Genomic DNA, 15,702 nt, shown 5'->3' on the forward strand with positions numbered 1-15,702 from the left:
AATCAGTGAGGTCCTGTCTCTACAAAATTAAACATAAAAAATATGCTGGGTGTGGTGGTATACACCTATAGTCCCAGTTGAGGTGGGAGGATCACTTGAGCTCAGGAGTGGAGGCTGCAGTGAGCTAAGATCATGCTTCTGTACTCCAGCCTGAGTGACAGAGCAGGACTCTGTTTCTAAAAGAAAAAAATCTGGAGACAGTATGTTTTCTTACATAAAAGTATGTTACAAAGCTAGACTAATGAAAACAGTATGTTATATGGTTTGGTTGTGTCCCGACCCAAATCTCATCTTGATTTGTTCCCATAATCCCCACACGTCATGGGAGATACCTTGTGGGAAGTAACTTAATCATGGGTGCAGTTACCCTCATGCTGTTCTCATGATAGTGAGTGAGTTATCATGAGATCTGATGGTTTTATGAGGGGCATTCCCCCTGTTTCTTCTGCACTTCTCTTTGCTGCCACCATATGAAGAAGGATATATTTGCATCCCCTTCTGCTATGATTTTAAGTTTGCTGAGGCCTGCCAGCCCTGCAGAACTGTGAGTCAATTAAACATCTTTCCTTTAGAAATTATGGAGTGTTGGGTATTTCTTCACAGCAGCATGAGAACAGACTAATACAGTGAACTGCTACCACAGAGAGTGGGGCACTGCTGTAACACCACCCAAAAATGTGGAAGGGACTTTGGAACTGGGTAACAGGCAGAGGTTGGAACAATTTGGAGAGCTCAGAAGAATACAGGAAAATGTGGGAAAGTTTGGAACTTCCTAGATACCCGTTGAATGGCTTTGACCAAAATGCTGATAGTGATAAGAAAAATAAAGTTCAGGTTGAGGTGATATCAGATGGAGATGAGGAACTTGTTGGGAACTGGAATAAAGGTGATTCTTGCTATGCTTTAGCAAAGAGGGGCAGCATTTTGCCCCGCTCTAGAGATCTGTGAAACTTTGAACTTGAGAGAGATGATTTAGCATATCTAGTGGAAGAAATTTCTAAGCGGCAAAGCATTCAAGAGGGAGAAAAGCATGAAAGTTTGGAAAATTTGCAGCCTGATGATGTGATAGAAAAGAAAACCTGATTTTTTGGGAAGAAATTCAAGCCAGCTACAAAAATTTGCATAAGTAACAAGGAGCCAAATGCCAATCATCAAGACAATGGGAAAAATGTCCCCAGGGTATGTCAGACATCTACCTTCATGACAGCCCCTCCCACCACAGACCCAGAGGCCTAGGAGAGAAAAATGGTTCCATGGTCTGGGCCCAGGTCTCCCTGCTCTGTGGAGCCTTGGGACATGGTGCCTTGTGTCCCTGCTATGGCTAAAAGGGGTCAACGTACATCTCAGGCTGTTGCTTCAGAGGGTACAAACCACAAGCCTGGGTGGCTTACATGTAGTGTTGAGCCTGTGGGTGCACAGAAGTCAAGAACTGAGGTTTGGGAACTTCTGCCTGGATTTCAGAGGATGTATGGAAATGCCTGGATGTCCGGGCAGAAGTTGCTGCAGGGGGCAGAGTCCTGATGGAGAACCTCTGCTAGGGTAGCATGGAAGGGAAATGTGGGGTCAGAGCCCCCACACAAAGACCCCACTGGGGGACTGCCTAGCAGAGCTGTGAGAAGAGGGCCACTGTCCTCCAGACTACAGAATGGTAGATCCACTGACTGCTTGCACCATGCACCTGGAAAAGTTGAAAACATTAAACACTAGCTTGTGAAAGCAGCCAGGAGCACGGCTGTACCCTGCCAAGCCACAGGAGCAGAGCTGCCCAAGGCCAGGGGAGCCCACCTCTTGTATCAGTGTGCCCTGCATATGAGACACAGAATCAAAGGAGATCACTTTGGAACTTTAAAATTTAATGACTGCCCTATTAAATTTTAGACGTGTATGGGCACTGTAGTCTCATTGTTTTGGTCAGTTTCTCTCATTTGGAACAAGTATGTTTACCCAATGCCTGTACCCCCTTTGTATCCAGGAAGAAACTAACTTGATTTTGATTTCACAGGCTCATAGGCAGAAGGGACTTGCCTTGACTCGGACAAGACTTTGGACTTGGACTTTGAGTTAATACTGAAATGAGTTAGGACTTTGGAGGACTGTTGGAAGGGCATAATTGTGTTGTGAAATGTAAGGATAACAAGATTTGGGAGGGGCTGCGTCAATGATATGGTTTGGCTCTGTCCCCACCCAAATCTCATCTCGAATTATAGTTCCCATAATCCCCACATGTTGTGGGAGAGACCTGGTTGGAGGTAATTTAAACATGGGTGAGGTTACCCTCATGCTGTTCTCGTGATAGGAAGTTATTGTGAGATCTGATGGTTTTATAAGGGGTTTTTCTCCCCCTTCACTCTGCCCTTCTTCTTTCTGCTGCCATGTGAAGAAGGATGTGTTTTCTTCCCCTTCTGCCATGATTGTAAGTTTTCTGAGGCCTCCCCAGTCCTGTAGAACTACGAGTTAATTAAACTTCTTTCCTTTACAAATTACCCAGTCTTCGGTATTTCTTCAAAGCAGCATGAGAATGGATTAATACAGTATGGTACTAGCATAAAAACAGACAGACCAATAAAACAGAATAAAGAGTCCAGGAATAAATCCATTTATATATGATCAAAACTTGTACATTATTGGTGGGTATGTAAGTTTGTGCAGCTCTTATGGAGGGCTGTATGGAATTTCCTCAAAAAATTAAAAATGAAACTACAGTATGATCCAGGCATCCCATTTTTAGGTATCTATCCAAAGGCATCAAAATCAGAATCTCAAAGAGATATCTGCACCTCCATGTTCACCTTCATGCATCTGTCTGTATGCATCTGTACCTTCTGCAGTATTATTCACAATAGTGAAAGCACAGTAGCAACCGAAATATTCATCAATGGATGAAATGATAAAGAACACATGGTATATACATACAATGAAATATTCAGTCTTAAGAAAAGAGAAATCCTGCCATTTGCTACAACGTGATGCACCTGGAAGATGTATACTAAGTAAAATAAGCCAGATACAGAAGGACAAATATCACATGATACCACTTATATCAGGAATCAAAAATAGACAAACTCATAGCAGCAGAGAGTAGGATGGTGATTACCCAGGCTTGAGAGAAGATGAAATGGGGAGATTAGTCAAAGTGTGCAAGATTTCAGTTATGCAAGTCCTAGAGATCAGTCCAGCATAGTGCCTACAGTTAACAATACTGTATTGTATACATAAAAATTTGCTAAGAGGGTAGATCTTAAGTGTAAACACACATGAATAATAATAATAACTAGCAAAAAGGGTGAGAGGAAAATTTTGGAGGTTAGGGATATGTTTATGGCATAGATTGTTGGGATAATGTCATGGGTGTATACTTATCTCCTAACTCATCAAGTTGTGTATATTAACTATGTACAACTTTCTGAATGTTAATCATGCCTAAAGTAGTTTAAGAAAAATAAGCTTATAAGAGCAAGTTTACATGAAAACATTTTAACTCTTAAATTTTATTTCGCTTAAAAAAGTGCATTAAACAATGAGTCTCAACAGCATTTTAAACATCCTAACATGAATACTAATAGATATTATGAAATTAATTTCCAATTGCTTTTAACCTTAAGACCCTACTGTTGCCTTAATTACTGTGGTTGTCATAAAGATGAGAAGAGAAAAAAAATGCCAAAGGCCCATGGTTTGTCATAGAGAGGTGTCTTGGTCTCTTTCATGTGTGTGTTCTATTAGGCTTATTGCCTACCAAGTTCATTCGAATGTCTCTTCACAGTGCTTTGAGTTGTGTTGGAATTATTTTCTCTACCTTTTCTGTTAAAGAAAAACAAAACAAAAACATAAATGATTTTGGTCAAAGTCTGATTGCATATTTTCCTAATATTGTAGCAAATTAACAAGTAACAGCTGTGTGCCTAGCACAGGGCAGGTACTCAATAAATATTTGTTGCATAAATTCAACAATAAAATTTTATGCATGGAGAAAGATCAGCATTTACTCTGACATCCTTAAGTTTCAAAGGTTAGACCAAGAACATTGTTGCCTGAAACAAAAAATATTTGTTTCATGTTTGTAAATATTTTGATACTTTCCTGCTTTGTTGGAAGATGCAATTGACTCCTTGAGATTAACTTGCCTCCTGTCCAAAAGATAAAAGCTAGTGTCTGAAAGTGTCAGTTACTCAATGTCGTTTACTTCTTCAATCAAACATTTTGTGACATTAAAAACTTTTTTTCATCTGTGAGAATAAAATCTGAAAAATCAGGTGGAATGAAAAGTCATTCCAAAGTTTTAATGAGACATATCAAGGGTGAATTATTTCATTTCTTCTACTCACTTTTATTCCTGTTAACATGCAAGTAATTGTCATGCGCGTCCGTGTGAAGAGACCACCAAACAGGCTTTGTGTGAACAATAAAGCTTTTTAATCACCTGGGTGCAGGTAGGCTGAGTCCGAAAAGAGAGTCAGCAAAGGGAGATAAGTGTGGGGTTGTTTTATAGGATTAGGGTAGGTAAAGGAAAATTCCAGTCAAAGGGGGGTTGTTCTCTGGAGGGCAGGAGTGGGGGTCACAAGGTGCTCAATGGGGGAGCTTCTTGAGCCAGGATGAGCCAGGTACAAGATAATGTCATCGCTTAAGGCAAGGACCGGCCATTTTCAATTCTTTCGTGGTGGAATGTCATCAGTTAAGGCAGGGCAGGGCATTTGCACTTCTTTTGTGATTCTTCAGTTACTTCAGGCCATCTGGGCATATACCGTGCAAGTCACAGGGGATGCGATGCCTTGGCTTGGGCTCAGAGGCCTGAAATTCCTGCCTTCTTATATTAACAGGAAAAATAAAACAAAATAGTGTTGAAGTGTTGGGGTAGCGAAAATTTTTGGGGGGTGGTATGGAGAGGGGGCGATGTTTCTCAGGGCTGCTTCAAGTGGCATTAGGGGTGGCGTGGGCACCTAGAGTGGGAGAGATTAAGCTGAAGGGAGGTCTTGTGGTAAGAGGGGATATTGTGGGGTGATGGCCTGAATGCAGTTTTGTATGAATTGAAAAACTAAACGGAAGACACAAGGTCCGTATAAGAGAAGGAGAAAAAACAGGTATTAAAGGACTAAGAATTGGGAGGACCTAGGACATCTAATTAGAGAGAGCCCGGGGGGTTCAGCATAATTATTTGCTTGGTTGGCAAGTTTTTGGGCTCTATCCTTGAGTTTTTTTATGTTGGCATACACCAGGCCAGATTGATTTAGGTTAAAAACACACTCTTCATTTAAGAATATAGAGAGTTCTCCTTTTTCAGCAGTGAGGAAGTCAAGGCCTCAGTGGTTTTGAAGGACAACTGCAGCTAAAGAGTCAACTTGGGCCTGGAGGACTGATAAAGTTTGTGATATGTCTGTGATGCTAGCAGAGAAGTCATTAGACAGGCTACGGAAGGTCATGACAGAGGTTGAAATGCCTGCTATTCCAGTACCGAGAGCAATAGTGGAGGCAGAAAGTTCTAAACCAACCAGCAAGGGAATTAGTGGAATAACTCTTTTTTGTCATGTCAGTGTCATGAGGGGAACAGGGAGCTAGCTCTTCAGTCCCATTTGAAAGCTGAATTTGGGGAGTAAGAAAAAATAGTGTGCATGTGCCTGTCCAATTAACAGGTAGACACATGTAGGTAGAGGATCCACAGAGGAAGAAGAGACCTTGTGTGAGGCAAAACTGGCCAAACTGAGGAATTACGTCTGACAGACGGGAAGAAATGACTGCAGTGGCCTTCTCAGACCCTGTGGGAAAGGCCTCTACTTATCCAGTGAAAGTGTCTATCTAGACCAAGAGGTATTTTAGTTTCCTGACTGGAGGTATGTGAGTACAGTCAATTTGCCCATCCTGGGTGGGAGCAAAACCTCCAACCTGATGTGTAGGGAAGGGAGGGGGCCTGAGAAATTCCTGAGGAGTAGTAGAATAGCAGATGGAGCACTGAGAAGTGATCTCCTTGAGGATAGATTTCCACGATGGAAAGGAAATGAGAGGCTCTAAGAGGCAGGCTAGCAGCTTGTAACCTACATGGAAGAGGTTATGAAATGACGACAGAATAGAATGGGCCTGTGAGACTGGAAGGAGATATTTTCCTTGGTCTAAGAACCATTTGCGTTGTGTGGGAAGACATTGATAGGTGGAAGTTTCAGCGGGGGAGTAGGTGGGAGTGACCGATGTGAAGGAGAAAAATTGCCATGAGGGATAGAAGTTGAAATGCTAGCTGCTTTTTTAGCTAACTTATCAGCATAAGCATTGTCCTGAGCGATGGTTGGGGGAAGAAAATAGATTTTGGAAGTCATGAACTGTAGAGAGTTGAGCATAGTTTGTGACTTTTAGGGCCTCTAACAGTATTAAAGTAGTGGCAGGTGCTGCGTGCAGACATGAGGGCTAGGCTAAAACAGTAAGGTCAAGTTGTTTGAACAGAAAGGCTACAGGACGCAGTTCTGGCTCTTGTGTAAGAATTCTGTCCTCACTAACCATGCCTAGGAAGGAAAGGAGCTTTTGTTTTGTAGAAGGGATTGGGGTTTGGGAGATTAGCTCGACGTGACCAGCAGGGAGAGCATGTGTGTTTTTATATGAGAATTATGCTGAGATAGGTAACAGATAAGGAAGAAATTTGGGTTTGACTGAAGTAATGGGGGCTGTCTGTGAAGCCTTGTGGCAGTAGAGCCTAGGTAATTTGCTGAGCCTGATGGGTGTCAGGGACAGTCCAAGTGAAAGCAAAGAGAGGCTAGGATGAAGGGTATAAAGGAATAGCAAAGAAAGTACGTTTGAGATCCAGAACAGAAAAATGGGTTGTGAATTATTGAGGATAGGAGAGTATATGGGTTTGGCACTACGGGGTGGATAGGCAAGACAATTTGGTTGATAAGGTGCAGATCTTGAACTAACTTGTAAGCCTTGTCTGGTTTTAGGACAGGTAAAATTGGGGAATTGTAAGGGGAGTTTACAGGCTTTAAAAGGCCATGCTATAACAGGTGAGTGATAACAGGCTTTAATCCTTTTAAAGCATGCTGCGGGATAGGATATTGGTGTTGAGTGGAGTAAGGGTGATTAGGTTTTAATGAGATAGTAAGGGGTGCATGATCAGTCGCCAAGCAGGGAATAGAGGTATCCTATACTTGTGGGTTAAGGTTGGGGGATACGAGGGGAGGATGTGAAGTAGGCTTTGAACTGGGGGAAAAGGCAGCAATGAGGTGTGGCTGTAGCCTAGGAATAGTCAGGGAAGCAGCTAATTTAGTTAAAATGTCTTGACCTAATAGGGGAGCTGGGCAGGTGGGGATAACTAAAAAAGAATGTTATCCAAATTGGCACCAGAGTTGGGGAGTTTTAAGAGGTTTAGAAGCCTGGCCGTCAATACCCACAACAGTTATGGAGGCAAGGGACACAGGCCCTTGAAAAGAAGGTAATGTGGAGTGAGTAACCTCTGTATTGATTAAGAAGGGGATGGACTTACCTTCCACTGTAAGAGTTACCCAAAGCATCTGTGATGGTCCAGGAGGCTTCCAAGGCAATGGGGCAGTGTCAGTCTTCAGACACTAAGCCGAGAAGGTCTAGGAAGGAGTCAGAGAGCCTTGGGCCACAGCTCCAGGGGCTCTGGGAGTGGCTGCCGGGCGAGTTGAACAGTCCGATTTCCAGTGGGGTCCCGCACAGATGGGACATGGCTTAGGAGGAATTCTGGGCTGCGGGCATTCCTTGGTCCAGTGGCCAGATTTCCAGCACTTGCAGCAAGCTCCTGGGGAAGGAGGTTCTGGAGGAACCCCTGGCAGCTGTGGTGCAGGCGTTTGGAGTTGTGTGCTGGAGATGTGGCTGGGGTTTTTCTCATGGTAGAGGCAAGGAATTGCAACTCAGAAATAAGTTGCTACTTGGCTGCCTAATTGTACACCTTGAAGGCGAGGTTCGTTACGTCCTGTTGTGGGGTTTGAGGGCTGGAATTTAATTTTTGGAGCTTTATTTAATGTCAGGAGCAGGCTGGGTAATAAAATAAAATGCATATTGAGAATAAGATGGCCTTCTGACCTTTCAGGGTCTGGGGCTGAAAAGTGTCTCAGGGTTGCTGCTAAACAGGCCATGAATTAGGCTAAGTTTTTCATATATGATGAAAAAGAGCCCAAATGCTAACTGATTTGGGAGAGGTCAGATAAAGAAAAAGAAACATTAACCTTAACTATGCCTTTAGCTCTAGCCACTTTTTTAATGAGGAAATTGCTGGGCAGTTGGGGGAGGGCTAGTCGCAGAACGAAACTGTAAGCCAGAGTAGGTGTGAGGAGGGGAGGTGATAAAAGGATTACAGGGTGGGGGAGCGGAGGCTGAGGAAAAATTGGGACCTAGCTCGGCTTGGCAAGGAGGGAAGAGGTCAGATGGGTCTGTAGAAAAGGAAGACTGGAAAGACTCAGCGACGCTTGGGACTGAGGGGACAGGTGGGAGGGAGAGAAAGAAGATTTGGGACAAGTTGCATTGGGAACAGAGACTAGGGAGGGACTGATGTGTAAAAGAATGCCTGGATGTCAGGCACCTCAGACCATTTGCCCATTTCACAAGAATTATTTAGGTCTTGTAGGATGGAAAAATCGAAAGTGCCGTTTTCTGGCCATTTAGAGCCATTGTCAAGTTTGTATTGGGGCCAAGCGGTGTTGCAGAAGAAGATAAGGTGTTTAGGTTTTAGGTCAGGTGTGAGCTGAAGAGGTTTTAGGTTCTTGAGAACACAGGCTAAGGGAGAAGAAGGAGGACTGGAGGGTGGAAGGTTGCCCATAGTGAAGGAGGCAAGCCCAGAGAAAAGAGAGGGTAGAGACACAGAGGGAAGGAGTTCGGGGGTTCTTGCCCTCCAAAAAAGCAGGAAAGGGGTCAGGGTGTGGAAATAAGGGATCGGGGCACAAAAATAAGAGGTTGGGGTGCAAAAATAAGAGGTTGGGGTACAAAAATAAGAGGTTGGGGTTCTTGCCCCTCCCCCAGAAAAGCAGAGAAGGGATAGAGACAGGGAGAGAAGGGGTTGGGGTGCTTGCCCCTCCCCCAGAAGACTGGGGCTTGCTGCTAAGGGTGAAGGACCAAGATAGGTGTCCCCGCAGCATGGTCAGACACCTCTGAAATGTGGGTGAGTAATCAGAGAGGTGTCCCTGCAATGATTAAACACCAAAGGAAGGCTGCCTTCCCCAGTCCGTGACCGGCACCGGCGTTTTGGCTCCACGGATAAAACGTGTCTCTTTTGTGTCTACCAGAAAATGAAAGGAATTGAAATTAAGAGAAGGGAGAGATTGAAGTGTGGCGCCAACATTGAAAGGAGAAAGACGTTGAGGGATAGTGAGAGAGGTTGGAGAAGAGAGTGAAAAGAGGCCACTTATCAGATTTAAAATTGGTGGAGATGTTCCTTGGGCTGGTCAGTCTGAGGACCAGAGGTTGTAGGTGGATCTTTCCCATGGAGCAAAGAGCAGGAGGACAGGGGATTGATCTCCCAAGGGAGGTCCCCGATCCGTGTCACAGCACCAAAATGTCATGCGCATCCCTGTGAAGAGACCACCAAACAGGCTTTGTGTGAGCAATAAAGCTTTTTAATCACCTGGGTGCAGGTGGGCTGAGTCTGAAAAGAGAGTCAGCAAAGGGAGATAAGTGTGGGGCTGTTTTGTAGGATTTGGGTAGGTAAAGGAAATCTCCAGTCAAAGGGGGGTTCTCTGGCGGGCAGGAGTGGGAGTCACAAGGTGCTCAGTGGGGGAGCTTTTTGAGCCAGGATGAGCCAGGCACAAGATAATGTCATTGCTTAAGGCAAGGACAAGCCATTTTCACTTCTTTTGTGGTGGAATGTCATTAGTTAAGGCGGGGCAGGGAATTTGCACTTCTTTTGTGATTCTTCAGTTACTTCAGGCCATCTGGCCGTATATGTGCAAGTCACAGGGGATGTGATGGCTTGGCTTGGACTCAGAAGCCTGACAGTAATTTTGCAGCTATTCTATGTTTTCTTTGATGCAAGTTGGGACTGAGTTTGCATCTGGGGTGGTAGCCCTGGAATGCTGGCATGCATTCTGGCAACAGCTGCGTTAAGCACAGGTGTGTGTGGACAGTTCCAGTTCTACTTCCCTGCTGGGCTATGTCACCTGTGACAAACCCTCCTGTGGGCAAGTCTTCTTTGCTACTTGTCCCTGCAACTGCCCAAACAAAGGGCTGCTGTCCACCTCCCATCCCTCCTCTGCCAGATGTGGCTGCTTCAGCCGGTTGCCAACCCAGGGTTTCTTTTAGCCCTAATCATTCAGAGTACATGGAGTTCACAGCTTCTGACTTGACACTAATTGTTGCTGAAACCACCATGTCTACTTCCAATACTTTATTCTTCAAAAGCAAAGTGAGAGAGAAAAAAAGGGAAATGGAAAGGGAGAGAGACAAAAGAAAGGAGGAAGGAGCAGAAAGAGTGAGATATGTCTCTTCACTTTCTAGCTAAAGCAGAGCAACAGCATAAGCCCCATCAAACCTAGTGAAAAACAACAGGAGTGACTCACTAAATCTCAGTGTGCTTAACTTTTGTACAAGGAGAATTCACCATGGGCGAAGGATTACTCAAGGTCTTTGTAATTGCTATGGCCCTAACACAACGGTTCCCACATAGCAATTGTCAAATATTTGTGGATTAGCCAGCAGGCAGGTAGAGCAGCTCTCCTCCAAATTGGCATTCATAAGAATCTAGTTCTATTTGCACTTCTCATGTTTACTAAATACACATTTCAATAGAGTATTGTACTCAGAGCTGATTTTATAGTGTGGTTTTCAGATAATTTTAATCTTTTTTGATTCAGGATACTAAAATGCATATCCAGAAAGCAATGTTGGAAAATATGGGTGATAAATTCGTGAGTATGGAGTGAGAGGAAGGGAAGGTGGGTGCACCTGGAAAATACCATCAGATCTCATTGCAAGAAGTCTAATTCTAGCTGTCAGTGTCATGTTCATGTTCACCCTTCACCAATTTCAATAGCTTAGAAAAATTAAGCCTCTCTAAGTGAGCAGTCTGAAAAAATCACTTTGAAAGGAGATGGCAAAAATTTTTGATAAAGCTTTTTTTATCATATGAAAGTTTGTATCTCCTATGTAAATGCTCAAAGGCAGGTGGTAGTTTATCAAAATTGCAAGAGTTAATTTAGATTGTCCAAGATAACCCGCTTTATCATTTCATTATCTGAAGGAAAGGATAGTGATTTAATTTTTGCTTTTAAGTCATCAGTGTTGACAAAAGCCTTGTAAGATACAGATCTAACACCTTTTCTTCTTGCTTCCACCCCACACACATATCCCCAGGAAAAATTTGACAGAAGCAGTCTAGAAACTCTATCTAGAAATTCAATTCTAAGGTCTAAAGCATTCCAACTAACTAGAACACACACACACACACAGAGTCTAAATTAGAGGTCTGCATTTGTATCTAAAGTATTTTGTGTTAGACAGAAAATTGGAAAAATACTGCTCTTTCTACCTCTCTGAAGTTATCAAAAAATTAATTCTTGCAGTTTCCTTGATTACTTGAGAACACTGTCCCTGCCTTCGGGTTCTGTTCTATAGTGACTCATTCATTCATTTATTGCCTTTATCATTTCCCTCAGTTCTTCCAGAAAGTAGAGACCGAGATAAGAATTTATGTGCAGATATGTTGTTTCGAAAGTGATCTCAGGAAACAGGAAGACCAGGATGGAGGCAAAGCCAATACAAGAGTGTCTTCTCAGATGGTTCGCCACTGTGGGAAACTGACTCAATCTCACAGGGTCCTTCTGATGAGCCACATAGAGTGTACCCCAGAATTGTCCACTGGAGAAAGGGATCACTTATTTACCAGCTCCATGTCTCATTGGTCCAGGGCTGTCCTTTTGAGTATTGACTGTCCTGTGCTTTCATATTGCTCATGAATGAATGGAAGACAGAGTTCTGCATCACAGTATTATAGAAGCCCAGAGGCTGATATCAAGAGACACATGATATAACAGAAGCAAGTTGCTGCCAGGTTATACCTGTGCAAAAATGGCTGCCACATAAATGGCCAGAGTAAATGGTGAACTTACAGATGTCCAATACATTCATTTAGTATCTATTGAGAGTGACACTACAAAGAAACTATGGGGAAACTAAACACAAATACATCATTCCAATAATAAGTAATGTGTTAGGGACATAACAGGGATAAGAGAGGAAACAACCTTCAGCATACAATTGTGTCTGCCATATATGCTCTTGGACGTTGGCTGTAAAATACCAGGTTAATGATGGAAAGAAATTAGAGAGGAACACAAACTAGTGGGAAGGATGTTTGCTGACAGCAAATAGAGTACCCAGTGGAGAAGCCTGGAATAGATCTACAAAGAGGGAAGGTGAGACCACAGCAGCAGGGCTGGGTTTGAATCACTGATGGAAGTCAGGAGAGGAAATTAGAAGCAGCCCACATTCATAGGAGATATTAAAGAAAAACATGGGGAAAAAGGATTTTAAGAGATTCTGCTGTATATGAATTGAAATCACATTTGGTGTTTTCAAGAAACCATGGTAGAGACACAATTTGGGTCTTTTTATTCAATTTTAATTTCGCAACTTTTTTTTGAGTGTATTTTTTTTTGTTATACTTTATGTTCTGGGGTACATGTGCACAACGTGCAGGTTTGTTACATAGGTACCCATGTGCCATGTTGGTTTGCTGCAGCGATCAACCCATCATTTACATTAGGTATTTCTCATAATGCTCTCCCTCTCCCAGTGCCCCTGCCCCAACAGGCCCCTCCCTGTGTCCATGTGTTCTCATTGTTCAACTCCCACTTATTGAGCGAGAACATGCGGTGTTTGGTTTTCTGTTCCTGTGTAAGTTTGCTGAGAATGATGGTTTCCAGCTTCATCCATGTCCCTGCAAAGGACATGAACTCATCCTTTTTTATGGCTGCATAGTATTCCATGGTGTATATGTGCCATATTTTCTTTAGTCAGTCCATTATTGATGGACATTTGGGTTGGTTCCAAGTCTTTGCTGTTGTGAATGGTGCCAAAATAAACATACATGTGCATGTGTCTTTTTAGTAACATGATTTATAATCCTCTGGGTATATACCCAGTAATGGGATTGCTTGGTCAAATGGTATTTCTAGTTTTAGATTCTAGAGGAATTGCCACACTGTCTTCCACAATGGTTGAACTAATTTACACTCCCACCAACAGTGTAAAAGCATTCCTATTTCTCCACATCCTCTGCAGCATCTGTTTCCTGATTTTTTAATGATTGCCATTCTAATTGGTGTGAGATGGTATCTCACTGTGGTTTTGATTTGCGTTTCTCTAATGACCAGTGATGATGAGAATTTTTTCATATGCCTGTTAGCTGCATAAATGTCTTCTTTGGAGAAGTGTCTGTTCATATTCTTTGCCCACTTTTTGATGGGATTGTTTTTTCTTGTAAATTTGTTTAAGTTCTTTGTAGATTCTGGATATTAGCCCTTTGTCAGATGGATAGATTGCAAAAATTTTCTCCCATTCTGTAGGTTGCCTGTTCACTCTGCTGATAGTTTCTTTTGCTGTGCAGAAGCTCTTTTTGTATTAATTTCTTTTCCCCATTATATCGCTGTAGAAGGAAGAGTCTTAAATTAAGGATAGGAAGAATGGGAGTGAAATAATTAGACTAGATCTTAAGTCACCATTCTCACTATTCTACATTTGTCTCCTTTAAAAGTATTGTATTGACAACTGCAGTAGATGCGTGTTGTCCAAATCCTCCTCTGGAAATGGAGCTTTTATTTCCCCACATGCATGGATTACTGTCAGAAGGTGGCCCTCAGCTCTCAGCTCCTTCTAGGGACTGGCTTGGCTCAGGGAGCCACCTCACACAGTCACACATCATGGTCACAATGGCCTACATCCAGTGATTAATCAGTGTGGGGTATAAAGTCCCAGGCCCATCACCCAATTAGGAACAATTCTCAAGGGTCATCCAGCTTCCAAACTCTGTAGGACTGGCTGAGTCCTCAGAGGAGATGGCGTCACAACTCAACTTCTTCCACTGTTCATAACATCATAATTTGCTATTTATTGTACTAATGCATAAAATACATATTAATTTTCCTTAAAACTATTCTTTGATATTCTGCCTCAGTGTACTAAAATAAATGTTAATTTTTTGTAAAAGAAAGAAAACTTTCTTCCTGTCTATCTTCCTTTCTATTTAGAATCACTTCATAGCTGAATGGATCTTCATCTGCTTTCAAAAGGAGGCCCCACTTCAATCAATCTTCCACCTCACTGCCTCCAATGCAGGCCATGCTCACCGCTGCTTTCAAACTCTTGTTCACTCAGTGTCTTTCCTTCAACCCATATTTCATTCTCAGTTTATTGAAATTCTGTTCATTCTTTTTGGCTCACTTCACATTCATCCCCCTTTGTAATTCCTTTTCTAACATCTATTTTCTTTGCTCTTTCTCTTCCCTGAAATTATAAGTAGCCATTTCCTATGGTGTGCAAAAACACTCCCTCAATGTGTTTTTGGATTTTACTTTCTTATGTGTATATCGGCCTATTCAAATAGATGGCAAAGTCTCGGAGCAGAAGCCAAGGTTGGTTTTTCTTTATACTCACTTTGCACTCACTTGGTATGCCACCATAGTGCTGGGTGGTAATTACCATCTATCATTTATTAAATATTTAGTTTTTGCCAGATACAGTGCTTAGCACTTTCCACATATTAACCCATTTAATTTTTACAAATACCTAGTGAGACATATGCTATTATTATCCTTGTTTGCAGTTGAGATAACTGAGTCTTAGAGAGATCAAGAAATTGTTTAAGATCACAGAGATGGAAATGGCAGAGACTGGTCTATCTCACTGCCAAGCCGTGGTTCTGAATTACTCTACCACATGCTCCCTGTGCATTCAACAAGGTGTCACGAATCAACTTATCTAAACCTCAATCACAAAGTATGGGATTTGTTTGTGAGGGTCTAAAGAGTAAGATAAACCTTTAGTCCCATGGGGTATATCATTTATTTTTTCAGTGTTTAGTAGCACCAATGAGAAATCAGCTGTGAATGGCATAATAGCTAATACATGACTTCTCGCAATTGCTTCTTTGTACTAAAGTTGGCATAAAGTCATTCATTTACTCCCCAAATGTAATTTGACATCACTATGTAGAGTTTAGTCATCATGAGGACATCAAAATATTAGTCATGTCCCCCAAGAAGCTCACATTATAAATAAAGACACGATGGAGCTCGCAGGCATCTGTTCTCTGCAGAGCTAAGATTTCCTAGGAGAGACATGATGCTGAAATCATGACTCATGCATTTAGAAATCACAAACGTAATTAAATTCATCAGCACTCTTTCACATTTGCTGTTTTTGAGTATCAAACAGAGCTTACCAGAGAAGAAAATACAACAATATGAAAAGAGAATTCAGAAACACATCATGCTTAAATTATCATACCTCAGTGGATCACATGAGATCATGGGATTTGTGTCACTTCAGCCTATAAAACAGATCTTGCCCAGCTCTAAACATAGTTTAAAGTAGCAATGGCCTGAAAAGATTGAGATCTCCATTTTACCATAAACATTGATGTGAATTTGGCTCTCTCTGCATATTTTATTTTTTAAAAAATTAAATTACTACCGAAAACCAAATAGTCCCTAAAGTGAAATCATGCTCATGTCATTGTCTAATGAGTAATTTACTGTACTAAATTGTAATTGGTTT

Source organism: Papio anubis, chromosome 9, assembly GCF_008728515.1.
Source record: "Papio anubis isolate 15944 chromosome 9, Panubis1.0, whole genome shotgun sequence".
NCBI lineage: Eukaryota > Metazoa > Chordata > Mammalia > Primates > Cercopithecidae > Papio > Papio anubis.